We start from the raw sequence: 22429 nt of genomic DNA on the forward strand, positions 1-22429 counted from the left end.
ACCTCAGTGCCAAGGATTCATATAATCCCGTATGTCATTCCCTTTGTCCTTCGGTATGTTACTTGCCCGATATTCGATTGTCAGTATCCGCATACCTATTTCAATCTCGTTTACCGGCAAGTCTCTTTACTCGTTCCGTAATACAAGATCCAGCAACTTACACTAAGTCACATTGCTTGCAAGGCTTGTGTGTGATGTTGTATTACCGAGTGGGCCCCGAGATACCTCTCCGTCACACGGAGTGAAAAATCCCAGTCTCGATCCATAGTAACTCAACGAACACCTTCGGAGATACCTGTAGAGCATCTTTATAGTCACCCAGTTACGTTGCGACGTTTGATACACACAAAGCATTCCTCCGGTGTTCGTGAGTTATATGATCTCATGGTCATAGGAACAAATACTTGACACGCAGAAAACAGAAGCAACAAAATGACACGATCAACATGTTACGTCTATTAGTTTGGGTCTAGTCCATCACATGATTCTCCTAATGATGTGATCCCGTTATCAAGTGACAACACTTGCCTATGGCCAGGAAACCTTGACCATCTTTGATCAACGAGCTAGTCAACTAGAGGCTTACTAGGGACAGTGTTTTGTCTATGTATCCACACAAGTATTGTGTTTCCAATCAATACAATTATAGCATGGATAATAAACGATTATCATGAACTAAGAAATATAATAATAACTAATTTATTATTGCCTCTAGGGCATATTTCCAACAGTCTCCCACTTGCACTAGAGTCAATAATCTAGTTCACATCACCATGTGATTCCAACGAATCCAACACCCATATAGTTATGGGGTCTGATCACGTCTTGCTTGTGAGAGAGGTTTTAGTCAACGGTTCTGAAACTTTCAGGTCCGTGCGTTCTTTACAAATCTTTATGTCATCTTATAGAAGCTGCTACTACGTGCTATTCGGAAATGCTCCAAATATCTACTCTACTATATGAATCCGTTTCACTACTCATAGTTATTCGGATTAGTGTCAAAGCTTGCATCGACGTAACCCTTTACGACGAACTCTTTAACCACCTCCATAATCGAGAAAAATTCCTTAGTCCATTTGTTACTAAGGATAAATTTTGACCGCTGCTAGTGATTCAATCATGGATCACTCTCTGTAACTCTCAACAGACTTTGAGTCAAGGCACACATCAGGTGCCGTACACAGCATGGCATACTTTAGATTCTACGGCTAAGGCATAGAAGACGACCTTCGTCTATTCTCTTTATTCTGCCGTGGTCGGGTTTTTTTGAGTCTTACTCAAATTCACACCTTACAATGCAACCAAGAACTCCTTCTTTACTGATCTATTTTGAACTCCTTCAAAAACTTGTCAAGGCATGCATCTTGTGGAAACTTCTATTAAGCGCTTTCGATCTATCTCCATAGATCTTTGATGCTCAACGTTCAAGTAGCGCAATCTAGGTATTCCTTTGAAATCCTCCTTTCAAACAACCTTGTATGCTTTACAGAAATTCTACATTACTTCTGATCCACAATATGTCAACCACATATACTTATCAGAAATTCTATAGTGCTCCCACTCACTTCTTTGGAAATACAAGTTTCTCATAAACCTTGTACAAACCCAAAATCTTTGATCATCTCATCAAAGTATATATATTCCAACTCCGAGATGCTTGCACCAGTCCATTGATGGATCGCTGGAGCTTGCATACTTGCTAGTATCTTTAGGATCGACAAAACCTCCTGGTTGTATCACATACAATGTTTGCTCAAGGAAACCGTCGAGGAAACAATGTTTTGACATCCTACGTGCAATATTTCACAAATAATGCATCAACAACTAACATAATTCTAACAAACCTTTAGCATCGCTACGAGTGAGAAAGTCTCATCATAGTCGACTGTTTGATCTTGTCGAAAACATCTTTGCGACAAGTCGAGCTTTTCTTAATAGTGACTTATCACCATCATCGTCTATTTTCCTTTAAAGATCCATCTTTACTCAATAGTCCTATGACCGTCAAGTAATTCTTCCAAAGTCTACACTTTGTTTTCATCCATGGATCCTCTCTCGGATTTCATGGCTTCCAGCCATTTGTCGGAATCTGGGCCCACCATCGCTTTCTCCATAACTCGTAGGTTCACTGTTGCTCAACAACATGACCTCCAAGACAGGGTTACCGTACTACTCTGCAGCAGTACGCGACCTTGTCGACCTACGAGGTTTGTAGTAACTTGATTCGAAGCTCAATGATCACCATCATCAGCTTCCACTTCAATTGGTGTAGGCGCCACAGGAACAACTTCTGCGCCCTGCTACACACTGGTTGAAGTGATGGTTCAATATCCTCATCAAGTTCTACTACCCTCCCACTCAATTCTTTCGAGAGAAACCGTTCCTCGAGAAAGGATCTGTTTCTAGAAACAAACACTTTGCTTTCGGATCTGAGATAGGAGATGTACCCAACTGTTTTGGATACCCTATGAAGAAGCATTTATCCGCTTTGGGTTCGAGCTTATCAGACTGAAACTTTTTCACATAAGTGTCGAAACCCCAAACTTTCAAGAAACGACAGTTTAGATTTCTCTAAACCTCAGTCTATACTATGTCATCTCAACGGAAATACGCGGTGCCCTATTTAAAGTGAGTGCGGTTGTCTCTAATGCATAACCCATAAACGATAGTGGTAATTCGATAAGAGACATCATAGTATGCACAATACCAAATAGTGCGTGGCTATGACGTTCAGACACATCATCACACTATGATGTTCCAGGTGGCATGAACTGCGAAACAATTTCCACATTGTCTTAACTGCGTACCAAAACTCGTAACTCAGATATTCATTTCTATGATCATATCGTAGACAGTTTATCCTCTTGTTACGACGAACTTCACTCTGAAACGGATTTGAACTTATCAACATTTCAGACTTGTTATTCATTAAGTAAATACTCCTGTATCTACTCAAATCGTCAGTGAAATAAGAACATAATGATATCCACTGCGCGCCTCAGTACCCATTGGACTGCATACATCAAAATGTATCACTTCGAACAAGTTACTATCTTATTTCATCTCAATGAAAACAAGGCCTTGCTCATGTGGTATGGTTTGCATGTCACTAGTGATTCGAAATCAGGTGAGTACAAAGATCCATCAGCATGGAGCCTCTTCATGCAATTTATACTAACATGACTCAAGCGGCAGCGCCACAAGTAAGTGGTACTATCATCATTAACTCGTATCTTTTTGGCACCAATATTATGAACATGTGTAACACTACGATCGAGATTCAATAAACCATTGAAGGTGATTATTCAAGAAAATAGAGTAACCATTATTCTCTTTAAATGAATAATCGTATTGCAATAAACACGATCCAATCATGTTCATGCTTAACGCAAGCACCAAATAACAATTATTTAGGTTTAACATCAATCCCGATGGTAGAGGGAGCGTGCGACGTTTGATCATATCAACCTTGGAAACACTTCCAACACGTATCGTCACCTCGCCTTTAGCTAGTCTCCGTTTATGTCGTAGCTTTCATTACGTGTTACTAATCACTTAGCAACCGAACCGGTATCCAATACCCTCATGCTACTAGGAGTACTAGTAAAGTACACATCAACATCATGTATATCTAATATACTTCTCTTGACTTTTGCCAGCCTTCTTATCTACCAAGTATCTAGAGTTGCTCCGCCTCAGTGACTGTTCCCCTCATTACAGAAGCACTTAGTCTCGGGTTTGGGTTTAATCTTGGGTCTCTTCATTAGTGCAGCAACTGTTTTGCCGTTTCACGAAGTATCCCTTCTAGCCCTTGCCTTTCTTGAAATTTAGTGGTTTTACAAACCATCAACTATTGATGCTCCTTCTTGATTTCTACTTTCGTAGTGTCAAACATCACGAATCGCTCAAGGATCATTGTATGTATCCTTGATATGTTATAGTTCATCACGAAGCTCTCACAGCTTGGTGGCAGTGACTTTGGAGAACTATCACTATCTCATATGGAAGATTAACTCCCACTTGATTCAAGCGATTGTCGTACTCAGACAATCTGAGCACACGCTCAACGATTGAGCCTTTCTCCTTTACTTTGTGGACAAAGAATCTTGTCGGAGGTCTCGTACCTCTTAACAAGCGCACAAGCATGAAATCACAATTTCATCTCTTTAGAAAATCACTTATGTTCCGTGACGTTTTACAACATTTTCGGCGCCTTGCTTCTAAGCCATTAAGTATTTTGCACTGAACTATCGTGTACTCATCAGAAACGTATATGTTGGATATTCATAGCATCCACAGACGAACCTCGAGGTGCAGCACACCGAGTGGTGCATTAAGGACATAATCCTTCTGCGCAGCAACGAGGACAATCCTTGGTTTTACAGACCCAGTCTGCAAAGTTTTGCTACTATCAATTTTCAACTAAATTTTCTCTAGGAACATATAAAAACAGTAGAGCTATAGCGCAAGCTACATCGTAATTCGCAAAGACCATTAGACTATGTTCATGACAATTAGTTCAATAAATCATATTCCTTAAGAACTCCCACTCAAAAAGAACATCTCTCTAGTCATTTGAGTGGTACATGATCCAAATCCACTATCTCAAGTCCGATCATCACGTGAGTCGAGAATAGTTTCAGTGGTAAGCATCTCTATGCTAATCATATCAACTATACGATTCATGCTCGACCTTTCGGTCTCATGTGTTCCGAGGCCATGTCTGCACATGCTAGGCTCGTCAAGCTTAACCCGAGTGTTCCGCGTGCGCAACTGTTTTGCACCCGTTGTATGTGAACGTTGAGTCTATCACACCCGATCATCACGTGGTGTCTCGAAACGACGAACTGTAGCAACGGTGCACAGTCGGGAATTTTAGTGAGAGATCACCTCATAATGCTACCGTCGTTCTAAGAAAAATAAGGTGCATAAAAGGATTAACATCACATGCAATTCATAAGTGACATGATATGGCCATCATCACGTGCTTCTTGATCTCCATCACCAAAGCACCGGCACGATCTTCTTGTCACCGGCGTCACACCATGATCTCCATCATCATGATCTCCATCAACGTGTCGCCATCGGGGTTGTCGTGCTACTCATGCTATTACTACTAAAGCTACGTCCTAGCAAAATAGTAAACGCATCTGCAAGCACAAACGTTAGTTATAAATACAACCCTATGGCTCCTGGCGGTTGCCGTACCATCGACGTGCAAGTCGATATTAACTATTACAACATGATCATCTCATACATCCAATATATCACATCACATCGTTGGCCATATCACATCACAAGCATACCCTGCAAAAACATTTAGACGTCCTCTAATTTTGTTGTTTGCATGTTTTACGTGGTGACCATGGGTATCTAGTAGGATCGCATCTTACTTACGCAAACACCACAACGGAGATATATGAATCGCTATTTAACCTCATCCAAGGACCTCCTCGGTCAATTCCGATTCAACTAAAGTTGGAGAAACTGACACCCGCCAGTCATCTTTGAGCAACGGAGTTACTCGTAGCGATGAAACCAGTCTCTCGTAAGCGTACGAGTAATGTCGGTCCGAGCCGCTTCGATCCAACAATATCGCGGAATCAAGAAAAGACTAAGGAGGGCAGCAAAACGCACATCACCGCCCACAAAAACTTTTGTGTTCTACTCGAGAAGACATCTACGCATGAACCTAGCTCATGATGCCACTGTTGGGGAACGTCGCATGGGAAACAAAAAAATTCCTACGCGCACGAAGACCTATCATGGTGATGTCCATCTACGAGAGGGGATGAGTGATCAACGTACACTTGTAGATCGTACAGCAGAAGCGTTAGTGAACGCGGTTGATGTAGTGGAATGTCCTCACGTCCCTCGATCCGCCCCGCGAACAATCCCGCGATCAGTCCCACGATCTAGTACCGAACGGACGGCACCTCCGCGTTCAGCACACGTACAGCTCGACGATGATCTCGGCCTTCTTGATCCAGCAAGAGAGACGGAGAGGTAGAAGAGTTCTCCGGCAGCGTGACGGCGCTCCGGAGGTTGGTGATGACCTTGTCTCAGCAGGGCTCCGCCCGAGCTCCGCAGAAACGCGATCTAGAGGAAAAACCGTGGAGGTATGTGGTCGGGCTGCCGTGGAAAAGTAGTCTCAAATCAGCCCTAAGACCCCACTATATATAGGAGGAGGAGGGGGGAGACTTGCCTTGGGGTCCAAGGACTCCCAAGGGAGTCGGCCGAGCCAAGGGGGAAGGTCTCCCCTTCCCAAACCGAAATCCACTTGGTTTGGAAGGTGGAGTCCTTCTTCCCTTTCCCACCTCCTTCTTTTTTTTCCTTTCCTCTTTGATTTTCTTTCCTATGCGCATAGGCCTCTCTTGGGCTGTCTCACCAGCCCAGTAAGGGCTGGTGTGGCACCCCAAACACCCTTGGGCTTCCCCGGGGTGGGTGGGGCCCCCCGGTGAACTCCCGGAACCCATTCGTCATTCCCGGTACATTCCCGGTAACTCCGAAAACCTTCCCGTAATCAAATGAGGTCATCCTATATATCAATCTTCATTTCCGGACCATTCTGGAAACCCTCATGACGTCCGTGATCTCATCCGGGACTCCGAACAACATTCGGTAACCAACCATATAACTCAAATACGCATAAAACAACGTCGAACCTTAAGTGTGCAGACCCTGCGGGTTTGAGAACTATGTAGACATGACCCGAGAGACTCCTCGGTCAATATCCAATAGCGGGACCTGGATGCCCATATTGGATCCTACATATTCTATGAAGATCTTATCGTTTGAACCTCAGTGCCAAGGATTCATATAATCCCGTATGTCATTCCCTTTGTCCTTCGGTATGTTACTTGCCCGAGATTCGTTCGTCAGTATCCGCATACCTATTTCAATCTCGTTTACCGGCAAGTCTCTTTACTCGTTCCGTAATACAAGATCCCGCAACTTACACTAAGTCACATTGCTTGCAAAGCTTGTGTGTGATGTTGTATTACCGAGTGGGCCCCGAGATACCTCTCCGTCACACGGAGTGACAAATCCCAGTCTCGATCCATACTAACTCAACGAACACCTTCGGAGATACCTGTAGAGCATCTTTATAGTCACCCAGTTACGTTGCGACGTTTGATACACAGAAAGCATTCCTCCGGTGTTCGTGAGTTATATGATCTCATGGTCATAGGAACAAATACTTGACACGCAGAAAACAGTAGCAACAAAATGACATGATCAACATGCTACGTCTATTAGTTTGGGTCTAGTCCATCACATGATTCTCCTAATGATGTGATCCCGTTATCAAGTGACAACACTTGCCTATGGCCAGGAAACCTTGACCATCTTTGATCAACAAGCTAGTCAACTAGAGGCTTACTAGGGACAGTGTTTTGTCTATGTATCCACACAAGTATTGTGTTTCCAATCAATACAATTATAGCATGGATAATAAACGATTATCATGAACTAAGAAATATAATAATAACTAATTTATTATTGCCTCTAGGGCATATTTCCAACACGATGAGCATGGGGACCTGATTAAGGTCAATCCTCAAGTTGCATTAGTCAAGTATCTTGTTACTAGTAACATTGAGGATTCCAATATAATTTTTTGTGCTGTTTCTACTAACCTTGTTACAGCCAAGAATAAAGGCCCAATTTCAGGTACTCCAGTTGTATCTGTTAAAATAGGAGATCATAATTATTACGGGCTATGTGATTTGGGATCCAGTGATTGAGATTCTACCATGTGAAATTGAAGACGTTGATGTTACTATTCATCTGGCAAACAAAGAAACTATCTCTCCTATTGGAATTGTGTGAGATGTTGAAGTCCTATGTGGAAAGGTAAAATATCCTACCGACTTTCTAGTACTCGGTTGATTGCAAGATAGTTTTTGCCCTATTATCTTTGGTAGGCCTTTTCTCCAAACTTGTGGAGCTATTATAGATTGCAGGAAAGGAAAAGTATCTTTTGAATTTAATGGTGAGCCATATGAATTTAAATTTTCTAAATTCTCGAAGCAAACTCGTGGTAATGATTTTCCTAGTAATGATAAAATTATTGAAGAGATTGCTTCTATTGCTATTCCTCCTAACGATCCTTTGCAGGAATTTATGGAGGACCACGAGAATGATATGCATATGTAGGAAAGGATTGAGCTAGATGGCATATTCTTGAGACAACCTGCTATCCTGAAGCACAACCTTCAAGTTGACCCTTTGGGAATTCTATCGAAACCAAAAGAAGATCCGGTGTTTGATCTTAAACCTCTTCCCAATACGCTCAAGTATGCTTATTTAGATGAAAAGAAAGTATATCCTACTATTATCAATGCTAACCTTTCAGGATATGAAGAAGAGTGATTATTGGAACTCCTTCGTAAACATCGAGGCGTTATTGGCTATACCCTTGATGATCTTAAGGGGATTAGTCCATCAATTTGTCCGCATACTACAAATCTTGAGCCTGATGCTAAACCGGTTGTTGATCATCAACGACGGTTGAATCCAAAGATGAAGGATGTTGTGAGGACCAAAATCCTCAAGCTTCTAGCCGCAGGTATTATCTACCCTATAGGTGATAGTAAGTGGGTAAGTCTGGTACATTGTGTTCCCAAGAAAGGTGGTACGACTGTGGTTCCTTATGATAAGAATGAACTAATACCTCAAAGAATTATTACTGGATATAGAATGTCTATTGATTACAGAAAGCTGAACAAAGCAACTAGGAAGGACCACTACCCATTGCCGTTCATCGACTAAATGCTTGAAAGGTTATCCAAAGACACTCACTTTTGCTATCTTGATGGGTATTCTGGCTTCTCTCAAATTCATCTTAACACTGCCGGTCAAGAGAAGACCGCATTTACTTATCCCTATGGTACTTATGCTTATAGATGTATGCCTTTTGGTTTATGCAATGCTCCTACTACTTTTCAAAGGTGTATGCCTACTATCTTTCATTGTTTTGTGCTGAAATTGTGGAGATTTTCATGGACGATTTCTCCGTCTATGGAACCTCTTTTGACCATTGTCTCCACAACCTTAATAAAGTTTTGCAGAGATGTGAAGCGACGAACTTGGTACTCAACTGGGAGAAGTGCCACTTCATGGTCAATGAGGGAATTGTTCTTGGCCACAAGATTTCTGAAAGGGGAATCAAGGTGGACAGTGCAAAGGTCGAAGCAATCGAGACGGTGCCTTATCCAAAGGACATTAGAGGTATTCGTAGTTTCCTCGGTCATGCTCGTTTCTATAGAAGATTTATTGAAGGCTTCTCTAAGACTTCGAGACCCCTCACTAAACTTCTCCAAAAGGATATTCCTTTTGTGTTTGATGAAGATTGTAAAGAAGCGTTCAAAGTTCTTAAGAAAGCTTTGATAACCGCTCCTATAGTCCAACCACCTGATTGGAATTTGCCTTTTGAAATCATGTGTGATGCTAGTGATTTTGCTATTGGAGCTATGTTAGGACAAAGGGTTGATAAAAAAGTTGAATGTTATACATTATGCTAGCAAAACCCTTGATAGTGCTCAAAAGAATTATGCTACTACTGAAAAAGAGTTTTTAGCAGTAGTGTTTGCTTGTGATGAGTTTAGTCCTTACATTGTTGATTCGAAAGTCATCATTCATACTGATCATGCTGCTATTAAGTATCTTATGGAAAAGAAGGATGCCAAACCAAGGCTTATCAGATGGGTCCTTCTTCTTCAAGAATTTGATTTGTAGATTGTTGATAGGAAGGGAGCACACAACCCTGTAGCAGACAACCTTTCCAGGATGGAGGACATACCACATGATCCTATTCCGGTCAACGATAGCTTTCGTGATGAACAGTTAGCTATTTTGAGGGTACAATCAAATTTCGATCCATGGATTGCAGATTATGCTAACTTTATTGTTGCAAACTTTTTGCCTCCAGTTTTAACATTCCAGCAAAGGAAGAAATTCTTCCACGACTTGAGTATTACTTTTGGGATGACCCACATATTTTTAGAGAAGGTGCAGATGGTATCTTGAGGATATGCATACCAGAGCATGAGCAGAAGGATATCTTGAAAAAATGTCATGACAGTCCTTATGGAGGACATCATACCGGTGAGAGGACCGCACACAAGGTTCTCGAGTCAGGATTTTATTGGCTTACTCTCTTTAAAGACGCTAGAAATTATGTTTTATCTTGTGATAAGTGTGAGAAAGTTGGTAATATAAGTAGGAGAAATGAGCTGCCTATGAATTATTCTCTAGTCACTGAGCCTTTTGATTGCTCGGTTTTGATTTTATGGGCCCTTTTCCTCCTTCGCACAAGTCTACTCACATCTTAGTGGTCGTTGATTATGTGACCAAGTGGGTTGAAGCAATCCCCACTCAAAGTGCTGATCACAAGACATCTTTGAAAATGCTCAAGGATGTAATCGTCCCTATGTTTGGTGTACCAAGGTACCTCATGACCGACGGAGGATCACATTTTACACATGGTGCTTTTAGAAAATCTAGACAAATATGATGTTAATCATAGAATTTCTTCACCATACCACCTTCAAACAAGTGGGCAAGTTGAGCTCACAAATAGAGAGATCAAGTTGATCTTACAAAAGACAGTGAACAGTTCTAGAAGGGACTGGTCCAAAAAGTTAGGAGATGCCTTATGGGCGTATAGAACTGCTTATAAAAATCCCATGGAAATGTCTTCGTATAAGATGGTATATATCAAGGCATGCCATCTACGTTTAGAGTTAGAACACAAAGCTTTCTGGGCTGTTAGAGAGCTTAATGCTGACCAAAGCTTGCTCGTGAAAAGCGTCTCATGAACTTGACTTCTCTAGATGAGTGGAGAAGTGAAGCTTACGAGAGCGCAAAAATGTTCAAAGAAAAGGTAAAGAAGTGGCATGACAAGAGAATTTTGAAACGTGAATTTAATGTTGGTGATGAAGTTTTGTTGTATAGATCTCATTTCAGGTTTTCTCCAGGTAAATTACTTTTGAAGTGGAAAGGACCGTACCATATCGAAGAAGTCTACCGCTCCGGTGCAATCAAGATTAACAATTTTGAAGGCACCAAACCGCAAGTTGTTTATGGGCAAAGACTCAAGCATTACATGGCAGAATACCCCATCAATGTAGAGGTGGATGTGATACAGATAGCTACTCATGAAGATAATATTGCAATACTGTGTCAGACACCAGCAGAAGCAGAATAAGAATAGATACGTAATACGGTAAGGAAACTTCGCGAACATCAATAAAAGTTCCGTATTATGTGTTTTTACAAAATTAGGAAAATTCTGAGCCGAAGTGGAGCCGGAGAGGAGCTCCCAGGGCTCCAGGCGCCCTGGTGGCGCGGCCTGCCTCCTGGCCGCGTCAGGAGGCCGCCTCGGCTACCAAGAGTCCGTCTCCGACCCCACTTTGGTTTGTTACCTTCCTTTCTGTGCGGAAGTTTTTGCTATATATTTTCCCGGATCGTCCCGGTTTTGTATCTTTCGTTTCCATGCGTTTTATTTTTCGATCTATTTATGCCAGGAGAACCTTCAGCAAACCTAGGTGCCATGGCTTCCCGAAGCTCCCCCAAGGACAAATTCTTCATTAACGTCATCAACCCTTACGTCGCAGAGGTAAAGAGACACCCTCAAACACTTTGGGTGGAGGATGGTTTCCTCCACAAAGAAGATCCGAAGGGACCTGTCAAGGAGGGGAGCACCAAGGCTAGGATGGAAGAAGTGGAGCAAGAAGTATTCAAGTACAAGTTGATGATCGAGCGTGGTGTGAGGCCAACATCGACATCATCACCGAGTTGAAGAAGCAACATGAGGAGGAGATGAGGGAAGCGCGATCAAGCATATCCGCACTGGGAACCAAAGTGTTCGAGCTTCAAGGACACATCTATGACCTCCAGAACTAGAACTGTGAGTATGAACTAAAGTTTTTCCGCATGGGGTTATCTGCCGAAAGCAGGATCCTGGAGACTGAAGAATCCTGTGTGGAGGGAGGACCTCTGCCATGGAAGCTTTTCGCTAAGGATAACCTGAGGAACAGGAACAAGGATGAAAAGTGAAATGTTCATGGGTAATGGCATCCCCTTAGCTTGTTCCAAGCTTAGGGGAGTGCCTGGTACCTTTATCTTTATCTTTTATCTTTTATGGTCAAGTCTAGTGTCGTATCATGTCTAGGGAAGTTATCTTATGAAATAGGTGTTTGCATTGAGGTCTATCACTCCTTTGTGGGAGTCTTGTATCTGTGAGTGTGCAGTTGTCTATGATGGAATATTAATGAGAAGTCTATTGGTTTCTTCACTGCACCCGGTATTCTCTTCATGCAATCGACCTTATACACTGATTCTTCTGGGAGTATTGATCTTATATATCAGGCATGTCTTCGAAAACTTTATTCAATCTTGGAAAACATAGGATTGGTCATAACAACAAGCATGAGTTTTTCTAGTAGCGACATAGCCAAAATCTTTATGCCCTTATGCTTGAAGTGTTATGTTGACAAGGAAGACAACTTGATGTTTCATGCCAATTATTTATGTTAAACTTTATATTGTTTTGCATCCGAGTCAACATCATTTGTTTGCTTTCAAAATCCTTTGCTAGTCAACCCTTGTACTAAGCGGGAATACTGCTTGTGCACCCATACCTTGAAACCTCAACCTTCCCAAGAGTCCACCATACCATGCCTATATGTGGCATTTCACCGCCACTCCTAAGGTATATTACTCATGTGATATCTTTAAACCTTCAAAATATTATTCCATGTTTTGTACCTCTGTTTTAGCTCATGAGGAATTAGTAGATAATTCATGATCTTCTCATACTGTAAAAGCTTTATCTTGGGTTTGCATGTCTAATCTCTGAACCCCTAATACGAGGAGGGACTGGCATGAGTGCACCCAGCTCGTAAAAGATAATAGCAACAAACAAAACCTCCTTCACGCTTTGTTCATGAGAAATCAGAAAACTTTGGTAGTGATAAACAAAGGAGACTAAGGGGATGTGATCGTCCCCACTTTGGGAGCCGTTCCTCGAAACTTGTCCAGCATGAGAAGTATTGGGCTATTTGCTAGCATTCGTTGACGAATTATGCACCTCCCAAAAGCTTGTTTTACAATCTTATTGATTTCAAAATCTCTAAAAGCTCTAGCACATGAGTTTTCCCCACTACCCTCTGCGAAGGGCTAAGCCTTTACTTTTATGTTGAGTCAGTAAACCTACTTCTTTCTATTCTATAAAAGAGCAGACACCTTATGTTGACAAAGATGCATGCATTTCTATTGTTTCGTTGAGAATTGTCATACCAAAACTTTGTTGACATTATCATCAAGATAAGTAAGTTGTTTGTTAAGCCTAGATAAAGAAAACATCTTCCTTTGTGTTAGCATTTTCACTTCTTGAACTAATAAAATCTTCTTTCAAAGGCTTCAATTGATCTCATCAAAATATAAGAAGAAGATCAAAAGTTAAAAGTTATTAGTTGTTCTTTGACCAAGGACATGTTTGCCATGGTTTATGAGTTTCCTTAGCCCTACTTTTCATTGTAATTGATATTACTCTTTCATATGGGCCTTGTGACTTGAGATTGCTATTGAGGATGGTTGAGTTTAGTATAGAAATTATGATGCTTCTTGTCCGTATTCTTATTTATCGACAATTCACTCTCTAAACTTGTGTGCAGGTTTACCGAGCTCCGAATTCTCTTGGGGACAAGTAAGGTCTAACCTTGGGGGAGTTGATACGTCCAAAATGCATCACTATTTTGTATCATAATTTGTCTCTATTCACTGATATATTTCACAGTATGATGTTGTTCTTATGGTGTTTTGGCTTATTTTACACAGTTTACAACATTGCGGTGCCGAAACAACACACACATGATTCAGCGGAGAAAAGAGCATGAAGAGTTGCCATATTAGAACATCTCCAAATAAGCTAAAATTTACGAGGAATAAGTTTCCGAAGAAGTCACGAAGACAGGCCGAAGAAGGGCCGGAGGGGGGCCACCACGCACCCAGGCGCCCTCATGGCGCAGGCCCCCCTAGGCCGCGCCAGGTGGCCACCTAGGCAGTGAGTCCCGCCTCCGGTGCCCCCCTTGGCCTATATGACCCTCATGACCTAAAAACCACGAGAGGAGAAGAGTTTCCGGAGTTCCGCCGCCGCTCGGCGGCGGAAACCTACAGAGAAGAAAAGACCTTTCCGACGGGCAGATCCTGCTAGGGAAAAGTCCTCTTGGAGGGGGAGATCGTCCTCATCATGATCACCATCATCACGGGCATCATCGAGATCATCATCACCAGCACCATCTCCATCTTCACCCCATCTCACTTTACCATTGCAATCTGAGTTGTACCTTGCACTATTCATCCCCTTTACTCTACCGGTGTTGATTGCTCTTTTGTGGTAAATGCTATTGAGTTTTGTTGGATAATTATTGTTATGACCAGATTGTTCATCATATTTTCATACCCTCTAACCATGATCTCTTTTATGTCTTGCGAGTAGTTCCTTTAGTTCTTGAGGACATGGGAGAAGTCTAGTTGATAGTAGTCATATGATGTTGAAGTAATATGTGTTGATTGATATCCAAATTGTGGTGTTATTCTTCTAGTGATGTTATGTGAACGTCGACTACATAACACTTCGCCTTTTTAAGGACCTAGGGGAATCCATCGTGTATAAAGAATGCTTATGGTGGGTTGCCGGAGTGACAGAAACCTGAACACCAGTTCGCATACTTTTGCACGAGGGAGTGTTGGATCCTAAAGTTTATTGCTATGGTTTGTCTTTGCCTTAATTTCTCTCTTGTATTTGCGGATGCTTGCAAGGGGTTTAACCATAAGAGTGTACTTGTCTTAGCCTAGACGATGCACTAACAAAGATCCACCCACATAACACTTATCAACAAAAAACATAGTACTAGACGGAATATGGCGAAAGCACTTCACTATCTCTCATGTGTGTCCTCAGGAACGTCTTAGTCTTTATAAGTTTTGTCCCCCGGCTTATCCTTTGTGTTCAAAAGGATTGGGACACTTGCTGCACCTCAACACCCTTTACTTTCCCTACATATATTTCCTTGTTGCTTATACTAGAAAACCCATAAAAAGTTACCTTTCAGTGCTTGCAGTCATTCGTTGCTCAAGATCCCTTGTCACTACCTTCTTCTCCTCTTTGGGTTCCACACTCTTACTTACGAAAAGGCTACGATAGATCCCCTACACTTGTGGGTCATCAGGGCCCGAGTTTCAAACCCCGCGTCACCGCTCCCTCCAATGGTGCACTTGGTCGCCATCTGATACACTTCTGTGAGCATTTACGGCTAGGAAGGACGGCGAGCGTGTAGACGCGGTGTGTGGAGAGAAGGGAGTGCGGCCGCCTGCTATAACTAGCAACACAAGCGCGATTAATATAGAATGTTTGGGAGCTAGGCAGGAGGGCTCACCTACCGATAAGACTACGCAGCGGTCTTCTCGCATGCCTCCCATTATACCACACCCTTGTCGAGTAAGCCTCCGCAGAGGACTGCTTGAACGCGTCCGTCAATTCACACACCGGCTCGCACGTCTCCCGGTGAGCCAGCATAGAGGCCTTCTTGCACACGTCACATCAATTTACGCACATGCTCAAACGCCTCATGGTCAGCCTGAGCAGCGGACTGCTCGCATACGTCCCATCAACTCACGTTCGCTCACACGGCTAGCGGGGCCCATGGTGGTACGTAATATTTTGTTGTAACCAACACACACAATTGAATATTTAATAATCGTTTGTGATGGTAATGTGACAATTGTGTGTACCAACCTTTAATAAAGACCCGTTTGTAAGAAAGGTATATCAAAAACTTGTCTCCAGTTTGGCCAAAAATTATCACAAAATATATATACATATCATGAAACTGAATGCTAAGTTTCATGATTTCCAGCTTATTTTTTTATTTACTTCAATTTAAAAAAATATTTTTTTATGTTTGAGGCCGAGCTATCTAAAAACCAAGATTTTCCATGTTTTCCATGACGCCAAGATGTTTGAGGTTTGTTACCATTTATTTCATGGTGACTAAACATGAACCCAACGGCACATATGATTCCCTAATGAATTCATGGGTACTCAATTCATGCATATTTTTCGAATGATACATGAACTTTGTATAATTTTAACATAGACTCATGTGTCACGTGTTTTCTGCATATAAATAGTTGGACGCACCTCAAAGTGGTGTTTTCAGTGGTGGTCGCGTGGGGGGTCATTCCGACACACTTCGTGGCATGACCCTCTTTGTGTGGGATTATACGTTTCGTGAGGCAGTTTCCATCCCAAATTATCGAAGTTATGCATTGAATATTTGAAACGAGACACCACACTAACGTCATGCATGTGTTTGGGACACATGCACACGGTGGTGGTGCTCCCTCGGATAATCCTTTGTGCGTTATTAGTGAAGCGCCCATCCATAGGCCCATGTGGTATATCACTTTGAATCACACCGAGAGGGGTTTGACCAATGTGGATTCATTTTTCTCTTTGTTGTAGTAGATCATGGTGAGATTCCACACCAAAGATTGACGTGTCATACTCATGAGTTGAAAGCACAATTTCTCCCTAGGGTGGTTTTGATAATTGATCATTGGACCAATACGTTTATCCAAGTTTATTTCAGAAAAGTTCAAAAGATACTTTGGCAAAAGGCTTATGTGGAGATGCCCCTTGATGCAAGAAAGGAATAGGATTTGCTCAAGCTTCAAGCTAGAAGACTCTTCATTTTGTACTTGTGAGAAATCACTTTTGAGTCCGTAGGAAAGCCAATACTATTAAAAGGGGGTGAGGTATTAAAATGAACTCGTTGCTCAAATGCTCTAAGTTAGCCACTAGAACACCCGGTCAATTTTCCCACATAACCATTCTGTCCAAAACCATGTACTCAAATTCGGTGCCACCAACTTTCACATTTCGGCCCCACAGAGTTTGACCTCAGACAGAACCCTAGCCACTTCCACCAAATCGGTGCAACCGAAACCATATTGGTGTTACCGAGTTTGGGTGACCAATTTTTGGTTGCCTTAGTACACAAAATCGGAATTTCCAAGTTTGATTATAAGTGTCATCGAGTTTGCACATGTGACCATTATTCAATTTTTTGGTGCCTCCGAGTTGTGTATATCGGTCTCGCGGAGATTCAAAAGTTGCTCCATTTAGTGCATGTCGGTACCACCGAGTTTGACACTTCGGTGTCACAGAGTTTGCCACTTTTGGTCTAACAGTTGGATTCTGTGTGCTGCATATATATACCCCTTCACCCACCTCTCATTCGTGGGAGTAGGACTCAGAACACACACTTCATATCCAGATTCATTTTTCTGAGAGAGAGCGACCTACTCATGTGTTGTGACCAAGATATTCCAATCCAATCATCTGAAACATGATCTATAGACTCCCCAAACTGCTTTCCACCAAATCAAACTCTCCTACCCATGCCTATTCTGTGAGAGATTGATTTTGTGTTGAGGAGACTATCTTTAGAATCATAAGAGCAAGAAGTTCATAGTTCTACCCTATCTATTACCTTTTGGAGGTGGTGCCTCCTAGATTGGTTAGGTATCGCTTGGGATCCTCCTACTTCGTGTTGTGGAGTTGAACCAAGATGTTTGTAAGGGCAAGGAGATCGCCTACTTCGTGAAGATCTACCGTGAGTAAGGCTAGTACTTCGTGGACGGAAGCCGTGGTGGAGTAGATAAGGCCGCTTCTTTGTGGACCCTTCGTGGGTGCAACCCTTTGTTAACTCTCGCAGCCGTTACCCTCCGTGGGTGGAGGTCTCCACTAACATGGACGTAGGATAGCGCCACCTATCGGAACCATGCCAAAAATTGTTGTGTCAACCTCATGCATTTGATCTCCCGACCTTACTCCTTTACTTTACACTTCATGTTTTACTTTCCACTACTACACTCTTAGAACTAGATGTGTAGGTTGTACTTGACTTGTCCTAATTGCCAAAACTGCCCCTCAACTAAAATGGGGAAAGGCTAAGTTTTTATCTTGTCAAGTAGTCTAATCACCCCCCCTCTAGACATACTTTTGATCTACAAGTGGTATCAGAGCTTTTGTCTCCATTACATTGGTTTCAAAACCTAGGAGAGTATGGCGTCTAGTGAGGGAAATTATCACCGTAGAGGACCATACATCAATGGCACTAATTTTGCTAGTGGGAAGCATAAGATAAAATGCATATTCTTCATTTTAATCCTCATGTTTGGGCTGTTATTCATGTTGGTCTGCAAAGTGATTTCCTCGGAGAAGGGCGTAAACTAGATCGTGAAGCGAGAGCCGATGAATGGAAGATGTTGCAACTCAATACACAAGCCTGCGACATCATCTTCAACTGTCTATTCCCCGAAGAATTCAAAAAAACCAGTCGCCTTGGGTATGCAAAAGAAATTCGGGATACTTTGATCGATATGCATGAAAGTACTGATTCTATGAGAGAATCTAAGTTCGGTGTTCTTCATATTCAGCTTGACAAGTTCAAGATGAAGGATAGTGATGGTGCCGCTGAAACGTAATCTAGGCTAGCTCTCATCACCAATGAGATTGCCGGCTTAGGAAGCGAAGAGATGACCGACAAATTCATCATCAAGAAGATACTTAGACTCTTGATGGAAAGTATGATACTGTGTGTAAATTGATTCAAATGATGCCAAACTACAAAGATCTCAAGCCAACTGAAGTCATTGGTAGGATTGTTGCGCATGAGATGTCACTCAAGGACAAAGAAGAGCTACACAACAAGTCAAGCGGTGCTTACAAAGCTTCATGTGATGGTCCCGCTACTTCAAAGGACAATCTTGTCACTGATGAGGAGATAAGCCTCATTGTCAGAAAATTCAACAAGTTCTTTAGGAGTTCAGGCAAAGAGAGAATCTCAAGATCAAGACACGATGAGAAGCATTCGTCTAGTCGTGACCGAAACTCCTACAACTATGGGAAGCCGGGACACTACTCCAATGAGTTCTCGGCTCCCTACAAACGAAGAGAAGAGTCACCTGAAAGACGAAGCTCAAGAGATGAGTCACCTCACAGAGAGAGAAGGAGTAGAGAAGATTGTTATGAATGAATACACTCACGAAGAAGGAAGGAATCAGAGAAGAATGTAGCGACCCGACTCAAAACGAGTCAAGCCTCTGTGTATCTGTGCCATCCCTGGATCAGTATGCTGGCACACATAGTACATCCATGTATATATCAAAGTGCAGCCACATGTAAATAGCGTAAAACTGATATATACCTTAAAATCTCAGCGGAAGCAGTCAAGGGAGTGGAGTCCCCATAAACACCAACGGCAGGTTGAGTGTAGACCGTAACCCTGAATCGTACTCTTACTCGTCGAAGAACATATCTGCAACATAAGACGTTGCAGCCGTGTAGGTCAGCATATTGAATATGCCGGCAAGTCACATATGAGAGGGGGTAAAATATCATCTATACTATATGCATATATGGCAGGTGGGGTTGTAAGTTTTTAGCGGAAAGCAAAGTTTTCTCCTACAACGAGGGGCCAAAAGCAAAATATTACTACGCTGTTGGTTGTTAATGATATGGTTCCGCCAACCAGTTCTCATACCCAAGTTAACAATATTACCCACATCAAATATATATAATGGTGTTGAGAATTTCAGATAACTTCAGTTCCTTTGGCTCAAGTTGTCCATGACCGTGGACACGGCTAATCGATTAGGTTTGAGTACTGTGCAGAGTTTTGCACACGTTCCCCACAAGATTTGATCGCCTCCGTGTATGTCCTCGAACTTCAGGGTGTTTGAAGACCGGATGATCAAAGCATGGTCTTTCAACGGGTCCCTCTGAATCCCTGTCGGTGCCCATCCAATCCTACTGTTCTTCTACAGCTGCTGGCACCGCCTGTCCAGGGTCGCCACGTTGTCCAACCAAGCCAGAGCCCATAATGACTTGTGGCTGTGCAGGTAAGCCTTGGGTCTTGAAAATATCCATCCGTCTCTTTGAGCCTGGGTGAAGCTTTCCGCAAGATGTCATGGCACGTCTCCAGCATCCCGGATCATCCACTGGTTTCTCCAGGGAACCGATCAACCGTCCTTCACCCACAGTTGCATTGCATCACGAGGTCTTGAAAAATCTTGACTTAACCGGTCTTGGTTATTAAATTATTCTCGCATCACTCGTGATAAACTCTCAACCAGAATCTCGTCTACTCAAGCATAGCAATATGAAATTTGTTGTCCCGGGCCAAGTAACGGGGTTGTTGGGTGCCTACCACATGATACTACAATATGTAACCATAATTTCCAAGTACCTAGTCAGCATGCAAATTGGGCATAGCATGGTAGAACTATGATGCATAAAACATAGGTGATACATGATCAAATGACTTGCCTGGTATTACTTGATGAAGATAGTCGCTCTCAAAATCCTGATAATTCTACTCGCCACACTCCAAGCAATCTATCATAAACGAATAGCATTCAATAAACATTCATGCCAAAAAGGAAGAACCAAGAGAACATAAGAACAAAGCATGCCTTGGTGCAAAATAACAACGTACTAAGGTTTAATAAAAAGGTCCTAAGTGTGTTGTAAAGTGAAGGTTCATGAATGAGATCAAAAGAGTTAATGGACAATGAACTATTGCTATATAAGCTCGACTTGAATACACTATGGGAGATGATCAAAAATATTGGGAGAACAACATGAATGTTATTTGACAAATAGTATAAGACATACGAATTTATTTGTAGAAAGAATTTCTTGAAATGGAGCACTAGAACACAAGTTATAGCGAACTGAAGTATAAATTGAATTTGCATTCAAAAGGTCAAGAGAAGTTGAACTAAAGTACGATGGTTACGTACAAAAATATATGACATGAGTGTTTAGGGGTAAAAGGAATCAATTGAAAAGGTGGTACGATTTGCAAGATAAGATCAAATGAATGTTCGAATACAAATTTGAATCGCTCAAATTTGTAAGGTTCAAAGGTGGAAACTAATGATGCTACTGGATATAGGAGATCAATATGAGCGTGTAGAATAAAGAATTACTAGATTTGAAATAGCAGATCAAAAGATACAAATACTTCAATATAACATAGAATCGGCTTAGAACGATGTGAACACTTTTGAGCACTAATAGATAAATCTGATTTGATCAAAACTATAAGTTGAAAAGTTAAAACTAATGATACAAATGGGAAGATTACTTTGATACGAATCCGACGCAATTGGATTCATCTAAAACGGAGCTACGGATAAAAAGATATGATCAAAAGAAGTTTGAATATCACTGTGAACAAATTTCGAAATTTGAAAATTTCAAAAAGTTGATATGATAGGTTCACCAGATAGGTGGGATCAAGACGAAACTCTAGGCGTTGCTTTCATCTAATTCGGATAAACGAGTAAAAAGTTATGGCCATTTGAAAAATCAGGGCCAAGTTGTTTTACGGAAGAAAAGTGATATGTCTAAAAGAATTCTAGTACTAATGTGTAAATACGAAGACTAATTAATATATTTAATTACTCTACTGTATACTAGTGTAGGAATACTAGTCTAGAAATAATAAACTACGGGAGTAAAAAATACGAAGAGAAATACCTTTAGAATGGAGAGTAAGAATTTATTCCAATTAGGAGACGACTTCGAGAAATCCCGCCGAAGAGAAAAGAATATTTTTATTTAATAAACCTAGTCAAATCAAAAGATTGATTTAACCCGAAATAGATGATTTTTGGATGCTCCTATGGGTCTATATTTACAGGTGGAAAGAAGGTCTAATGGTCCATAGGTAGGCGATGTGGGACTAAACATATACGTAGTGTAGGGAAACTAGAAAAGAAAAGGAAGAAGTGCCGCATGGGCCAAAGATTCACCCACTCGTGGTGAGTAGTACCGGCCAGCCACGGACCTTTTTTAAATTCCGGATGAACAGTGCCATATTGAATAGTGCCTTTTTTTATTTTTGAAAATAAACAGCGAAAAAAATATAGATGAAAATAAGAGAATATTTTATATAGGCATATTATATATCAAAATTTTCAGAATAAAATTTCCTACAACATGAACATTTTATTTTTCACAAAATAAAACTTTATAAAACTTTATTTTTTAAAAATTCAATAAAATCCAAATTTTTTCTTTAAAATTTTTGGCACTAATTTTTTCTTCTGAATTTTATTTTTTGGGGGTGTCATGTTACCTCCTCTCTTTCTTGGTTGGCAAGTATATTGTCACGAAAAAAATTGTGGTTGAAATATTGTGCCAAAAATAAAATTCAAATCAGAAACCAAAGGAAAAAAAAATCAAATGCCACATTCATACAAATTCTTTATAGTTGAAGAATTCATGTTATCTTCTCTCACTGGTTTTAAATGGATGAATTTGAATTCAAAAGAAAATGGGAAA

This window comes from Hordeum vulgare, chromosome 6H (assembly GCF_904849725.1).
Source record: "Hordeum vulgare subsp. vulgare chromosome 6H, MorexV3_pseudomolecules_assembly, whole genome shotgun sequence".
Taxonomy (NCBI): Eukaryota; Viridiplantae; Streptophyta; class Magnoliopsida; order Poales; family Poaceae; genus Hordeum; species Hordeum vulgare.